The following is a 17,005-nucleotide window of genomic DNA, read 5'->3' as shown; positions in this document are numbered from 1 at the left end:
CTCTCTGCCTGCCTGCCTGCCTGTCTCTCTCTCTCTCTCTCTCTCTCTCTCTGTCCCTCATGAATAAATAAATAAAATCTTAAAAAAAATCTTAAAAAAAAAAGAGTATAATACAGTTGCTTAAAAAGCATTTTAAAAATGAGTGAATGCTAAGTTCTGGGCATTGCGCTAAGTGCTTTCAATGCTACGAGTTCCGTGTGACAGCATCCATTCGCACATCCACTCAATACATATTTAATGAGCACACACTGTCATCTACAAGCACCATCCTAAGAACTGGGTAACTGATGGTAAGCAAAGAAAACAAATATAGTTCCTGCCCTCATGAATTCCATAGGCTAGAGGCACTCCCTTATTTTATGGATGAGGAAATTAAGTATGTTCAAGTACCTTCCCCACAAAGCTAGTAAGTAGCAGGCCTGGAATTTAAATTCCAGTGTCTTTGACTCCAAAGCCTAGAGTCTTAACCATAGTTCATTACATATGTCCTGACTGCACCTTGCAATGACATCACACCTGGAAAATTATATTCAGTTCTCTGTGATGCATTTTAAGAGAGGCCTTGAGTTCCTCTCGATACATTCCATTTTGTCAATCAGGATAATGAAATTAAACTATGTTGACGAAATCAAGGAGAAAAGCTCAATTAAGTATCAATTTATCTTTAACAACTCTCTTTAACACTTGCTGAAAATACCAAAACAACAGAATAGCCAAGAAATGGCAGGAGTGGGCTGAAGCCAACCCAAGAACTGAGAATCTAAGTTTAGCTGACGAATATAAATGAATATTCAAAACTGAATTCTCTACCAGCAAACCTAAAAGGCTTCCAATTCTGACAATGTGTAATCCTATCACAAGACCACTGAGCATAGTTGCACATTTTAGTCTTAGTCAAGAACTGTACTCCCTGGAGTTGTTCAATGCACAATTTGTGAGGCCATAATGGCCCAAACCTACCTATCCTTCATAAACCAAGAGAACATGACTGACCCTCTTCTAGTTAGACACACTGCGTTCCATTTTCACTGATGCCCAAGGCTTTGTGAGCTCAACTCATCTTTCACCAACACCTCATGACAACCAATGTTACATAATTAAAAGACTGCCTAACATAGTGGTCAAATTATTTTGATCTCATAGGCCCACTGCTCTGAGTAAATAACCTAAGCAAGACTCTTGTCTGGTTATGACAAAAACCCAAAACCAAAAATTCACTACTTTTGAAAATTTTTAATTTATTTGAGAAAGAGAGAGAGTGTGCTCAAGCATGTGCACACAAGCAGAAGGAGGACTTGGCAGGGAGGAAGGGAAAGAATCTCAAGCAGACTCCCTACTGGGCATGGAGACAGTTGGATGTGGGGCTCGAACTCATGACTCTGAGATCATCATGACCTGAGACATAACCAAGAGTTGGCCACTGAACTGACCGAGCCACCCAGGCACCCCAAAATCTATTAATAAAAACAGTAATAACTTCTTTTAAGGAGTTCTCACTACTATTCTAACAAAGACATTTTCTTATAACTAGCTATAAAAGATAAATTTTATTTTTTCATCCTCTCCTTAACTACAGTTAAGGTTCTGAAAATGGAAAATTACTTGAGATTTCCCACGCATACTGTGTTATTTATCTCTCAGCCTTTTTGTCATTCTTGAAGATCAGCTGCTGAGATCAGAGGGTACAGTTGCTGGGAAGGAGACTTAACTATGGTGATGAAAATGTGAAACAGTTACAGAGGGTCATGAAAAAGGATGTTAACCGAGTCCAATAAAATAAATTTTTTTAAAAAAATGTTTTATTTGCAAGTTACATGATCTAGTGTACAGAAAATTCTAAGGAATCCATTAAAAACTATCAGAACTAATACATGAATTCAGTAAAATTGCAGAACATAAGATTAATATGCATAAGTCAATTGTATTTCTATATACTAGAAATGAACAATCCAAAAATGAAATTAACAATTCCATTTATAAGGGAATCAAAAAGAATAAAACACATGAAAAAATTTAACCACAGAAATATAAGACTTGTACACTGAAAACTGCAAGACATTACTGAAAGAAATTTAAGAAGATCTAAATAAATGGAAAGACATCCCATAATAATGAACCAGAAGCCTTGATATTGTTATGCTGGCAATATGCCCCAAAATTGATCTATGAATTTGGTGTAAACCCGTCATAATTTCAGCTCTTCTTTTTGAAGAAATTGGTAAGTGGATACTAAAACACACATAGAAATTTAAAGGACCCAGAATAGCCAAAATATTCTTTGGGGGGGGGGGGGGACATAGTTGGAGCAGTCACATTTCCCTAATTTGAAAACTTACTACACAGCAAAGGTAATTAAAACAGTGTGGCAATGACTTAAGGACAGACCTATAAAGCAATGAAAGAGAATCAAGAGCCAGAAATAGGGGATCCCTGGGTGGCGCAGCGGTTTGGTGCCTGCCTTTGGCCCAGGGCGCGATCCTGGAGACCCGGGATCGAATCCCACATCGGGCTCCTGGTGCATGGAGCCTGCTTCTCCCTCTGCCTGTGTCTCTGCGCCTCTCTCTCTCTCTCTGTGACTATCATAAATAAATAAAAATTTAAAAAAAAAATGTCAGTATCTGAATTTATAAAAAAAAAAAAAAAGAGCCAGAAATAAAACCATACTTTAATAGTCAGTGATTTCTGATATGAATGCCAAACCCATTCAGTAGGAAATAGTCCTTTCAATGAATGGTGCTGGGAAAACTGGATATTTGCATTCAAAGAATAAATTTGGATCCCATACCTCAAACCATATATAAATAAAAACACAAAATGGATCACAGATTTAAATGCAGGAGCTAAAACTCAAACTCTTAAAAAAAAAATAGGCGTAAATCTTCATGAGCTTGGGTTCAGCAGTGAGTGGTTTCTTAGGACACTAAAAACACAAGCAATAAATGAAAAGAAAGATAAATTGGACTTAACTGAAATGACCTTTTGTGCTTCAAAGGGCACTATCAAATTGAAGACAAGCTACGAAATGGGGGAAAAATAATTCTAAGTGGGATAAATGTTTGTACAACAAAAGACTGAGTGTAGAACATATAAAAACATCTATAACTCAATAATTATGACAAACCAGTTTGAAAATGGGGAAAATAGGGCAGCCCGGGTAGCTCAGGGGTTTAGCAGTTTAGCGCCACCTTCGGTCCAGGGCATGATCCTGGAGATCCAGGACCGAGTCCTGCACTGGGCTCCCTGCATGGAGCCTGCTTCTCCCTCTGCCTGTGTCTCAGCCTCAATTTTGTTTTTATTTCTTTGATGATTTATGATCTTGAGCACCTTTTCATGTTTAATGATCATTTGTATATTTACTTTGGAGAAATGTCTATTCAAGTATTTCCCCCATTTTTTTTAAGATTTTATTTATTCATTCATGAGAGACACCGACCTAGAGAGAGGCTGAGACATAGGCAGAAGGAAGAGGCTCCATGCAGGGAGCCCAGTGCAGGCCTCGATCCTGGGTCTCCAGGATCACGCCCTGGGCTGAAGGCAGGTGCTAAACCGCTGAGCCACCCAGGGATCCCTGAAACTTTTTACATACATGTTCACAGGAACATTATTTCTAAGAGTTCAGATACGGAAACCCAAATTTCATCAACTGAAGAACAGATTTTTTTTTAATGTGGTATATGCATCCAATGACATATTATTCAGCAATAAAAAGGAATGAGATACTGATACATGCTAGAAAATGGATGAATCCTGAAAACATTATCTTAAAGGAATCAGTCACAAATGACCATACATTATATGATCCCATTGATAGGAAATCCACAATAAGCAAATCTATAAATACAGAAAGTAGATTAGTGGTTCTTCAAGGTTGTGGAGAAAATGGGGATCAACTACTAATGGAATTAAAAATTAAAGAGGAATTCTTTTGTGGGGTGATGAAAAGGTTCTAAAATTGTTTGCAGTCAGGATGTACAAGTATGAATATACTAAAAACCACTGATATGTATACTTTAAGTGGGCAAATTTTATATGTGAATTATATCTTAAGGACATGAAAGAAGTGAGAGGAAAAGTACTGGGGGGAATGGAGGGAAAGGTGGAAGAAGGGAAGAGAGGAAAGACAAGGTACCATCAGACAGTTGAAGTGAATTCTAGAGGGTTTACTTAGGGAAATGGGAAGACCCATGTCATGATGTCTTTCTTAAATCTCTGATGCAGCCATTCCAAGTATTTGTATGAGCAGCCTTTGGGGAAGCAACAGTGTTGGTCACAATAACACCATGGTAGTGAGCACTTTCAGCTCATTAGATACAGAAGTAAATTCCTCTTTAGACTTCTGATTTAGGTTATTGGCTAAGAATATCAGATTGAAATTGTATGTTAGGATGGTCAGGTATTTTTTTTCTTTCTTCGACATAGGAGACAATCTTTTAAAATGGTGATTCTTGTATCAGAGATGGAAGCAAGGATTCCAATTTATATTTTCAGAGGATGAGATGGAGACTTAACTATTGAGAGGCATTCATTTTTCAGGGCTCTGTAGAGCCGTGCTTGACAACTATGGCCCATGGGCCAAATTCAACCAGTTGTCTGTGTTTGAAAATAGAGTTTTAATGTTTTTTATTTATTTATTCATGAGAGACACACAGAGAGAGGCAGAGACATAAGCAGAGGGAGAAGCAAGCTCCCTTGAAAGAGCCCGATGTGGGACACGATCCCAGGACCCCGGGATCATGACCTGAGCCAAAGACAGATGCTCAACCACTGAGCCACCCAGGGGCCCTGAAAATAGAGTATTATTCATTTATATATTGTCATATAATGTCATTCATTTATATATTGTCTCTGTTTGCTTTTGTGCATAGTTCAATAGTTGTGACACAGATCCATGGCCCTCAAAGTCTAAACTATTTACTGTCTGGCCCTCTATGGAAAAATTTGCTAATGGCTGCTCTAGAGCAATGGGACTAATTCACCTTTTTAACAAATGATTTGCATATCCAAATCAACACTCTCCTCTTCAAAGCACCCACTTAATTAGATGGTTTATGTTTATTTCAGTGATGCTACAACTGCTCAAGCCTTTTTTGAACTCTCCTTTGGGGCTGTCTTTAGGACTTGAAATGCATGCTTTTTAATATTCTAGTAGTGGAACATCTTGACACCTAGTAGTAGTAGGTAGCTATTTAGAACCAAGATGGCAAATCAAGATGGGTTAAACTATCATTGGTTTCAAAAACAGGTATAACTCTGAAACAAGTGAACTGGCATTCCCATAGCATGTAAATTGCCTTCAAAAGCAATTTCAAATGGTTTCCAAAACTTTTCGAGTAGAGACAAAATCTTCGGAATAATTGTTAAACCTCCTACTGTCATTAATTTGAAAAAGCAAACTCATTTGGATGTATAAATTCTGGTATATTGGTTAAACTGGTCTCTTTACTTCCCAGTCACATCTCATACTGGGGACTTAGGACACATTTATTATCAATGGGTGGGAAAATGTGTCTGATATGCCCCTGAATATTATGTGCCAGGGAAACAGATTTACAAAGACATTAACTCTCCACGGTTCAATTATCCTTGATGGGCTCCCTAATAGCTGGAGGGCCTGCGCATCTTCTTCCCTGACTGGGTCCAGAAATCATTCTTCTATAAAAAAAAGAAATGTTCCAGTTCAGTGGTTCTAACAGGGAATTCTCTTCTGTGCATGACAACAGATTAACAAAAGGGGGGGGTCCCCGTACTTCAGATGCTTTCTAAGTCTTTCATCTAAGACACACCATAACAAGGGACAAGGGTTATTTCATTAATTTCAAAAGCTGGCGATCACTTTTAAAATGATAAATATAGGCCAAGTTCTTTTCTCAGAATTTATACTGTTATGCTCACAAAAGCCAATGCAAAATGCATTACCCAGATTTTCTGGTTTTGCTGTCTTTTAAAGTATAGTGAAAAATCAACACTTAAACTTTTAAAGAGAAATCTGTAACCTAACAAAATCTTTTAATTTTTATAATTCTGTTTCCAAATATTTTACCATTTTCTTGCCCATCCACACTTTGACAATTTTCTTAGACAACTTGCCTTTACTGAATCTTTCCATAGCATTTTATTTCTCTCTCATAGGAAAATAACTCGTTTACAGTTCTAGTTCATTAACCTACGCAATATTTCATTAAATTTCAAGATTTCAGTAACAAGTGCAATGGACATACACAGGTTTGGGAATACACACAGCTAACTCCCAGTAAGCCAACAACTCAACTAGTTGGGAGATATACACAAGCTTACCAAGGAATATCCATCTAGCTGCAAGTGCCAAAGGCATCAATATGTTTTACAGCAAAAATGGAAAGCATAGGTCTGTTAAGTAGGTTGAGTGGAAGCCGGCTAAGTACACAACTACTACCTAGTAAGTACATATGTGGTGCACAACTTCGTGATAGGACATAAATGCTTTGGCAGCCGCAAGTGTAAAATCACCCTGCACACAGGCTGATTCTATTCTTGAGTGACCAGCCAGGAGTCCAAACCCAACTAAGATTCCTCTATGAAATGATCTGTGGCTCATCTCTTATTCATAAGCTAGTGCTGATTATTAGTGTACCAGGAAATGGAGTCAGAAAAGCAAAGAACCACAGAAAATATCAAGAGAGTGAGGACCTTAAATATAGACATTTTCACAGAAGGCAAATTTATCTTGGAAAAAGAGGATATGCGTCTCTAGCAAATCGCACTGTTAGGAGGTAGCAGAGGGTCAGTAAGGTATCCTTCAGACTGTGAAGGTGCTGTGATATGGAAAAAGGAAGAGGGCCACTCCATACTGTTCATGTGGGGTTTTATTCAAGGTCACTTACTGAGGGGAGCAAGGGGGGGCATCAGACAGATAGAAAATCCAGTGCTACGCAGCTGTTCTACAGCCCATATGTGAACTTTCATGCACAGTGAAGGGCAGTGTGGTGAGGTCAAAGGGTAGTTGTCTAACATGGCACCTTTTGAGCACCACTTTAGAGAAAGCCAGAACAAGCCTTCCAGTCAGGGCTTCCATTAACCTCCAGGGGCCTGGAACAGGGAGCCTTGAAGGGAGGTCATTGAGTGGGTAAGAACACGATGGAGGGCCGAAGATGGAGGCAGTGCTGTCAGTACTTCTACACCCAGAAGCTTTAAATCTTTAAAGTCAACTTCAGTGAAGTCTTCCTTCTTCCCCACATGATTCAATCCAGAGACCCAAAGGTCAGAAGGGGGCAAAAGGGTGGCAATGGCTTTAGTGGGAATGGAGAAGCCATATAAGAACAAAGAGACCCTACATCCATGGCCTCCTGCATATTTCTTTCCTTCTCAATTCCTGGAAAAAGTTATTACAAGCTATTTTTAGTAGCCAGGAGACAGAAGAAGTTATCAGTGGAGATCAACTTTTATTGCTATTTTGTTAGACAAAGCCAGTCTTACTTAGCTTTTAGACAATCCATTTGCGGTCTGTCCTATCATTAAGCACACTGACATTTCTGAAAAGTGATCTTCCAGAATGCCATTCAGCTACTAAGAAGAAATGATGAAGTACAGCTGCCTTCTCAGAAAGGTCTGACCTGCTAAACTGTCTGCAAGGAAAGGAATATTAAATGATGGAGTTTCTGGAAAACAAAGCATCACACCATGTGGTTTTGTTGTCCTAGCTTATTCTTTGAAATCACATTCATCTCTCTTCAGAATGATTATGAAAAGGTAAGCTGTTTGCAGAAGCTTGGCGATAGCTTTCGGACTTGCTACAAATAATCACATCTTATTCTCTGTTATGACTATGCTTTGCTTTTTTAGATTATACAAGCTTGGCTTCATTAAAGGGAAAAAAATGTCTACAATGTTTATTCACACATGGAGGTTACTTGATTTACCAGCCTTTAAGTAAAGGACGCAATATGGGTGATAGAGCTTAAGATTAAATAGAAAAATGGAATTAAAAGGGATTACAGAAGGAAATATTTGTATCTACATTGGCAAATATATTCACATGCAAGAAAGGATCTTCCAAGTACACAATATCTCAGAAGTCCCTGAATGCGTCATGACTTCACAACACTATGCTTTCATGCGTATTGTCTGCTATACTCTTATCACCTCCTTCTTCTCTATCTAGCAAATCCCAGAATCTTTAACCCTTTGGAATTAACTTCAATGAAGCTCTGTTTCTTCCCCACACAACCAATGGCTCTGTAACTCCTTGTTCCCATGGGTCACAGTACTTCTACTACATTCGTCACGCTGAACTGATGCTGTTTCTATCACCCCTGCTGTATTTCAGTCCCAGAAAGGAAGGGACAAAGTCTTGGCCCAAGTTTTATCTACCCCAGGATTGCACATTAAGCCTGCTATATAAGGGATATTGGGAAAATATTTACTCAATGGACGAAACAGAAAATGGAAAAGAAAAAAGGTTGTTCATAAAAGGGCAAAAGTAAAGTTAACATGCTGTTTGAGTGGCACAGAAGTGTATCATGCAGATACTTTGGTCAACAGTGTTACACACAAAGACCTCGGAGCACAGAGGAGGGGTTAACAGTCTGGAGGGAGGTGAAGTGAATCTTGAGAAGCAAGCAGGGAGGAGGGCATTCCAGACAAAGGCAAGCAGCAAAACATACAACACATATCAGACAATCAGAAGAGCAAGGAGAAGGTGGAGCTTGTCTTCGACTTCACAAGCACTTTGTTAGTGCAGCAGGATGAAGCAGGGGGTGGTCCCAAAATAAGGCTGGACACTTAAAATGGGTGCATTTTATTGAACATAAATGAGACCCCAAGAGAGGTGATTTTAAAATACAAGATCAGATCATCTTTTTTACTGAGCCAAGAGTATCCACTAACATTATTTCTCCCTATTTCTGGCCGATCTTTCCCCCATAATGATTTCAGAGAGACCCCTGAGAGCTGAGTCTGTCATTCATTTTTGTGTTACTCATCTTTACCTTGCACAACGTCTAACAAGGCATAGCACGCTGTAGGACTCTGTACCACTGCTTTTAGAAGTCGACCTCATGGCCCAGGAAAAAAATGTATCTGCGTGTGAACACACACACACACACACACACACACACACACACAAAGTCAGTGTGAAGGCAAACAACAGTCTAAACAAAACCCCAAAACCAGCCTCTTTAGTAAATGGACGCTCATAATCAGCCTTGTTAATACAATAAGAAATAAAGGCAGGGCTTGGTGAATTCAGAGTCTCACAGTTTGGGAGACAACATCTCACAGACCCAGTATGTAAATGATAACTAGCACGTATACCCTTGTGGAGAAGAGGGTTCTCTCGCTTCGGTGACATTTAGGTCTGCCTTCCCTTCTCCTCTTGCTTCTGGTCCTCCCAAAATCTCTGAAGAAGTGACATGAATGATTCAAGAAGTCAAATATAATTTCGAACAACTTTCACATTAAAAACATCTGGGTAGGGATCCCTGGGTGGCGCAGCAGTTTGGCGCCTGCCTTTGGCCCAGGGCACGATCCTGGAGACCCGGGATCGAATCCCACGTCGGGCTCCCGGTGCATGGAGCCTGCTTCTCCCTCTGCCTATGTCTCTGCCTCTCTCTCTCTGTGTGACTATCATAAATAAATAAAAATTTTAAAAAAATTTAAAAACCTCTGGGTAAGGGCGCCTGGATGACTTAGTTGGTTGAGCCCTGGACTGTTGGTTCTGGCTCAGGCCATGATCTCAGGGTCATGAGATCAAGCCCCATTCAGTCTCCATGCTAAATGCAGAGTCTGTTGGAGATTCTCTCTGTCTCTACACCCCCAACTCTCTCAAATAAACAAACAAACAAATAAAATCTTAGGGGGAAAAAAACCTCTGGGTATGAGACAAGTTGCCAAGCTTCTTCAACAAGTTATAGGAAACTTCCTGTGTCACAGGAAACAAAATGGGGACCATGCTAGACAAAAGGAACTTAAGGGCTGTGGCAACTAGACACAACAAAAGACAGAGACACAATCCTGACTGGACAAAACAGCTCTCAAGGATATCTGAGACAACTGTTAATGTTGAAGGTGAACCAGGGAATATGTAAGAAGCAAATTTATTGACATCAAAAGCCAGGGATTATTATTACTGGGAAAAAAAATTTAGAAAATGGGATGTAAAGCATTATCTTTTTGGCTAAAAAACAGGCACACAGAAATGGACATGAAAAAATGTACAGTCTTAAACGATAGTCTCTAGTGATAGGAAGACGAATTTTCATGTTCTTATACTGCATAAGTTTTTACAATGTCTATCACTATTGTAATAAAAAGGCTCTTAATTTAAAAAAAAAGTAGTGGATGACTTAGTGCTTCTTTAGCAAGTATAGCTTTGGCTTTAAATATTTTAGATTACTAAATTAAGACAGGAGTTCCCATTTTCAAATTGGTTTTGAAACTTTTCTCACAAATAAAAAATATTCAGCACTATATCCACAGTCACCATGTATGATATATTTGCCGAAATTACTTAAAAAGCATTTTGACTGAGGAAAATTTTACGTTGCTGACGTTTATTCTTATTTTTTGTTGCTTTTGTTTTGGTTTCTGAGCAAGATTTTTCACACAAGATGTTGTATCAGACAAGATGCCATATGTCCCCAAACCTCAGCAGGAACAACTCAGAGTCTGTAAAACAAATTTAATGATGCTTTTCCATAAATTGACTTCCCTATGATCCTTAAAATATGCACATATTTTAAGAAACCAATAATGAGGCAAACCTAATTAAGAAAGAGATAATTATGACTAACAAAAAACATTGGCAAATCACGTTCAGAGATGTATATTAGGATGTTTGCCATGATTTCCATGTATAACATAATAACTGTACATCGTATGCTTTAATCCTTCGATAATTAAGATACACTACATTAAGCTTTTAGAAAGAAAATCATTATTTTGAGCATTTTGCTTTTATTCCATATAGAAAAAAAAAATCTGTTTTCCTTCCATTCTTGATGTTTATGACTTTGAGAAGAAAACACCTTACAAATGCTGGCTCTTTCTCTCTATGGCATTCTCACATGTGGATAAAAAAGTAAAATAAATCATCCACTTATTTTAGCTTCTAACACCAAACATTCATGTATTTTTACAGCATTGGGGAAAAAAAAAATGTCATGACCTCCTACTGAAAACGGCTAAGCAAAGGAGTTCATCTCCATCAAAAATAACCAAAAAAATAAATACAGAAGAAATTCCTTTGGAACAAGAACACAGTGGCAAATCTAAAAGGCAAAATACAGAGCACACTTAAGAAATGGAGGGTAGTTCTATACCTCCTCCTAAGTTAGTGGAAATAGGTTTCCCTAAAACCTCAAGTCAAGGTAAGCCTCTGGAAGAGGCCCGTTCAAGCATTAGGGCAACTAGATGGACAGATGTAGGTCTGCAGGGGAGGTTAAAGGGAATATATCTGGAGGCAATAAAGTTGAAGATGCCACAGAATGTCACCGGACATACAGCTCACACAAACCCTTTTTACACCTGCCCTGGTGTTATCTGTGACCTACACTTAGATAAGGAAGCCATCCAGCAGGGAAGTAGGAGATGACACAGTCACTAACTTCAGTGTCTTTGCTGTTCAAGGCCAAAATCTAAGGGAGGAGAAATTCACATGGCAAAGACAGTAACCTATTTGGTAAGAGGACTTTTGAAAAAAAAAAAAAAAAATCAAAGTGGAAACTTTAGACTATCCCAATTCACATTCCCCTTGCCTCATGAGCAAAAATGAAGAACACAAGGGGGGAATAAAAGCCACGACAAGACAAAGGATTTTCTCAGGCAAATAATCTCCCATGTCTGCTAAGAAAAGTTGGGTAAAAGAGTCATAAACAGACAAGTTCAAAAATGGGTGTGTGTGTGTGTGTGTGTGTATGCCAGAAATCAGATTTAAAAAAGAAATGAAAATATTAATGAGATGAAAACATTAGAAAGAAATAAGTGAAATAAATACAGCTAAAATCACAATCAAAAACAAGGTGGACAAGATTGAGTAAGAGGGAATTGGGGCAGGGAGAGAGACAACAAACATATAATTGGTGCTTTGGAAGAAAAGAATGCAAAAAAAATACTTCAAAATGGGTGCCACTGGTGATCAAGAAGGAACAAATCAACACTTAAATGATATATGAGGTCACATCTATCACACTGACAAAAATTTTAAGTCCTACAAACAGTGGTTATTGGCAAGCATATTTAATGATGGGAGTTTCATCCACTGCTGGTGACAGTGTGGCTGCAAATAACCACTCTGGCATCACCACTACAGCTGAAGGCAGACACCATCCATGACTCAGCAATGCCGCTCCAAAGCACACACACAGCAATGATACACATGCTTACGTGTATTAGTATACGTGCATAAAAATGTTAATGACAGCTTTTTTATAATTGCCAAAAACCAGGGCACCTAGGGGGCTCAGTCTGTTAAGCATCTGACTTGATTTCAGCTCAGGTCATGATCTCAGGGTTGTGAGACTGAGCCCTGCATCAGGCTTCACATTCAACACAAAGTCTGCCTGAGATTCTCTCTCCCCTTCTCCCTCTGGCCCTTCCCCTGCTCACTAGCTCCCATGCTCGCTCTTTCTCTCTTTCTCTTTCTCAAATAAAAAAATAAAATCTTTAAAAAATAATTGCCCCAAACCAGTAACATCCTTAAGCCCATCAGTCAAATGAGCACATATCTTTTGGACGAATATATGCAGTGGACTACTATAGAGCAGGGGTCAGGAAACTTCTCCTGTAAAGCACTAGATGGTAAATATTTTCCATTTGGAGAGCCTGTGGTCTCTATTGTGACTACTCTGTTCTGCTACGGGAACACAAGAGCAGCCACAGATGCTACATAAACAAATCAGTGTAGCTGGTTCCAATTCCACTTTATTTACGGGCAATGAAATCTGAATGTCATAATTTGCATATTACAAATTCTATTTCTTTAGATCTTTTCAATCACTTAAAAATGTAAAAAATCATTCTCAGCTTGCAAATTATATAAAAATAAGCAGTGGGCTAGACATGGCCTACAGACCAGAGTTTACTAACTCATTATACAGCAGTAAAAAGGTATAAATTCCAACTACTGGTACAAGGTTAGTGAGTCTTAAAAGTTCAGTTTTGAAAAAAAAAAAAAAGTGAACAAGTTCAAAAATACATACTAAAAAAGGGAAATCACATGATCATGTCAATATAGAAAAAGCATTTAGACAAAGCCCAACATTCTTGATAAGAATTCTTAACAAACTTGACAAGAACTTCCTTAATGATCTCTTAATAAAGAGGGGAACTTACTCAACTTGACAAAAAGACATCTCCAAGGAGCTTACAGCTAACATCATACTGGATCCTCTGTCCCTGTGATCCTGGACAAGGCAAGAATGTCCTATGTCTGCAAGCCTAGGCAACATCACACTAGAAGTCCTAGATAGAACAATAAGGAAACAAAAAACATACAAATTAGAAAGGAGTAACACTTTGCTCACAGAGGACAGGACTGTCAGTATGAAACATGTCAAAGTGGAGGGGAAAAAAAATCCTTCCCAGATCTAATAAGCCAGTATAGCAAAAATACAAAGTTAATACATAAAAGTCCATTGATTGGGATCCCTGGGTGGCGCAGCGGTTTGGCGCCTGCCTTTGGCCCAGGGCGTGATCCTGGAGACCCGGGATCGAATCCCACGTCGGGCTCCCAGTGCATGGAGCCTGCTTCTCCCTCTGCCTATGTCTCTGCCTCTCTCTCTCTCTGTGTGTGTGACTATCATAAATAAATAAAAAATTTTTAAAAAGTCCATTGATTTCATGTATACCAAAAATGGACAATTGTAATCTGAAATTTAAAAATAAGACCATTTACAATAAAGAGCTATTCTGTGCTCATAGATTCAGATGACTTAATTTTGTTAGGATATCAGTTCTCCCCAACCTGATCTATAGGTTCAATGGCATCTCAATCAAAATCTGAGCAAATTCTTTTGTGGACATCAACAAATAGCTTCTAAAGTTTATGTGAAAAGAAGTCACAGAAGAGCCAACAGGACATTGAACAACATATTTAAGGGACTCACAAAACTCAACTTCTACCATCACAAAGCTGCAATAATCAAGGCAGTGCAGAATTAGCAAAAGGATAGAGATGTATATCAATGTAATAGAATAGGGAGCTCATAAATACACAAATATAGTCAATTGATCTTTCATAAGAAACAATGGTAATTAAATAAATTAAATAGCACTTTCAACAAATGGTGCTGTGTATATGCAAAAAGAAAAAGACGACGATGACATTATCCTCATACCTTTCACAAAAATTAATTCAAAATGGATTCTATATCTAAATGCAAAAGTAAAAAAAAAAAAAAAACCCTAGAAGATAACAGGAGAAAATCATCTAGGTGACCTTGGATTTGACCATGAATTTTTAGATGTGCCACCAAAAGCAGGATCCATGAAAGAAAACATTTTAAGTTAGATTGTATTAAAGCTGAAACACTCTGCTCTACAAAGAACACTGTTTAAGAAAATAAAGAGACCAGCCACAGACTGGGAGAAAATATTCGCAAAACACCTACTGGTAAAGGAATTGTATCCAAAATATACAAAGAACCCTTAAAAATTCAAAAATAAGACAAACAATTCAGTTTTTAAAATGGGTAAAAGATCTGAACAGACATCTCACTAGAGAAGACTCACAAGTGGCCAACACACAAAAGATGTTCTATGCATTTGTAATTAAGGCATACGTGCAATATGGGCTCAATTAAGCTAAACTTACTACCAGCATTCATGTTTTGAACTGGTACAGACTTTAGTATAAAGAAAAGCCAGGGAGTGGTACCTGTCAGTCAGGACAGGGGCATCACCACAGAAAGAAAGCCATGTGGGTGAGAAGGGGAAAGCAGGGAACTTCTGGGGAGGCAGACAGGATTTGGGTCTTCACCCAGGGGTGGATACTTGGGGAATTTGCTTTATAACCAATTCTTAGAACAGTACATTTTAGTTTCATTCCATTTCCTCTGTTCCATGTTATACTAAGAAAGCTAAATATTTTAAAGTTGTAATAAAAGATAATTTCCTAAAATTAAAAAGTGGCCACATCAAGAGGGCCCACTCCATCCCAGAAAAAAATTCTGAAGCATCAACATCAAGACGATACACAGGGAAAGTTCCCTGGAAAATGTTCTAGGCACAAAAGCAAGTTGCATTCATGGAGAGGAAAAATACCAGGTTGCCCATGTTTTTCTCCAATACAATCCTTTAAGAAGGCAAGGTGGGGTATAGATTTACCTTGGTTTATAAAATAATTTCTATCCATCTACCTTTCATCTATATTATGCTTAGAGAAAGGTGTAGAAGGTTCACAAATGTGAATGGTGTGTATTTCTGGATACTACAATCTTGGCTTGTGTTTTGGCTTTTTTTAAGTTTTCTGGACTGCTCACTAAATTTTTTTTATGATAATGTGCCATTTTTACAAAAACAATGAAGTCATTTTTCTAGGCATATCACTTTTCACTTTGATAAGGTTTGAAGTCCAGATTTAAGGCTCACCCAAAATGACCATGTACTGTCAGTCAAGCCCATGTCCCAGTGCTTATCCAGCCTCATTGGACATAAGTGGCACCCCATCTTAGCCTCCCGTACCACGCCATACACTGTAGCTGACTGTGCACCCTCCTCACCCAAATTCCAGTTGAATAGTAAGGGGTGCTCCTCTCGAACTGGGTCATACATGATCAGGTCACATTTAGGAGAACACACTATTTTTGGTTTTTCTATTAGACTTTGCTCCTTCTGTGTCTGAGACAAGAAAGAAAAAAAACCACTTCAACAGCAACTTTTTATACTTGATATAAATACTCTTTAATATCCAGTCATGAAAAGTGCATTAGTCTCTTTTCAAGGGTTCCTAGAGAGCATAATAATAAAAATTTTAAGAGGCAGCTCAATCCCCGTTTGGCCTAGATCCTAAAGCCTGGGTATTCAGACAAAAGTCATCTATCTCCCCTCTTCCTCCAACCTCCTAGAAAAAGGCAGTTCCTAGAAGACTTTTTGTTTGAAACACAGGTAATTTTAGCTTCAGCTCTTAGCGACAACAAAGAACCTGCTGCCAATCACAGCCAAATCTAAACTCTTCATAAAGCAAGACTGTCGGTCCCAGTTGCTACTGTACCGCCTCACTACCCAAGCCTCCTGGGCTTATATCTATCTACAGGGCAGGAATGAAACACAGGTAAATGTAAAATACTGACCTAATACCCTGATAGCAGGTAATAGGGGCCCAGACTAAGCAGTGAGCTTGAAACTGAAATTTGGACACACTCAAAGCACATTCAAATGCTTACTTCTTCTTCTATAAACAATAGTGACCAAGGTGACTCATTTGAAAGGTGTCAGCTGAAAAAAAGCATAGAGCCCTAACCAAGACTGTAGAGTCAGCCAAGAGGTCTTCTCCTGTCATTCTCTCGATTCTGTGTTCGGACATCCTCCTTACACTCAGCGACAATTAACTTTTAATAGGAGGCTTACAATCTCCTAAGCTGCTGAGATAAAAATGACATAATAAAGAGCTAAGATGTGAAAGAGATGACTATCCAATTGTCAAACAATCATAAAATTAGGTGCACTGTTATTTCTCCTCCGGAGGGAGGAAGGGACCTAGCATTTATCAACTGCTACTCTTATCTGCTACCCACATGTTTTAAGTAAAGAGAAACTCTGAGAAATGAAGTAAGCTGTCCCCTAGGATATGGAGCTTAGGAAGAAACTGAAACCAGAGTGTGCCTCGGTCCAAATTCACATCCCATCTACTATATGGGATGCTCTTGAGAGAATTTTCAGTGGAAATTGGGGCTGCTCAGTGAGGAAACTAAGAAATGTACAGGTGCACACAAAGGAAGGTTTTTCTTGACATTTACCAAGGAGGGCTAGATTTACTACTTTCTAATATGTACAAATATATCAAGATGCATATTTAGAAGATCTTCCTTGTTCT

At 38.6% G+C, this 17,005-nt stretch overlaps 1 protein-coding gene across 10 annotated transcripts in view; it reads right to left on the bottom strand.

The window, feature by feature from the left end:
- The window catches only part of CCDC85A (coiled-coil domain containing 85A), a 193,760-nt gene that overhangs the window by 149,499 nt on the left and 27,256 nt on the right, over positions 1–17,005 (bottom strand). The gene's annotated exons all lie outside the window — the stretch shown is intronic.

This window comes from Canis lupus, chromosome 10 (assembly GCF_011100685.1).
Source record: "Canis lupus familiaris isolate Mischka breed German Shepherd chromosome 10, alternate assembly UU_Cfam_GSD_1.0, whole genome shotgun sequence".
NCBI lineage: Eukaryota > Metazoa > Chordata > Mammalia > Carnivora > Canidae > Canis > Canis lupus.
Note: the sequence above shows the minus strand (reverse complement) of the source record. Positions and strands in the feature narration are given on the sequence as shown.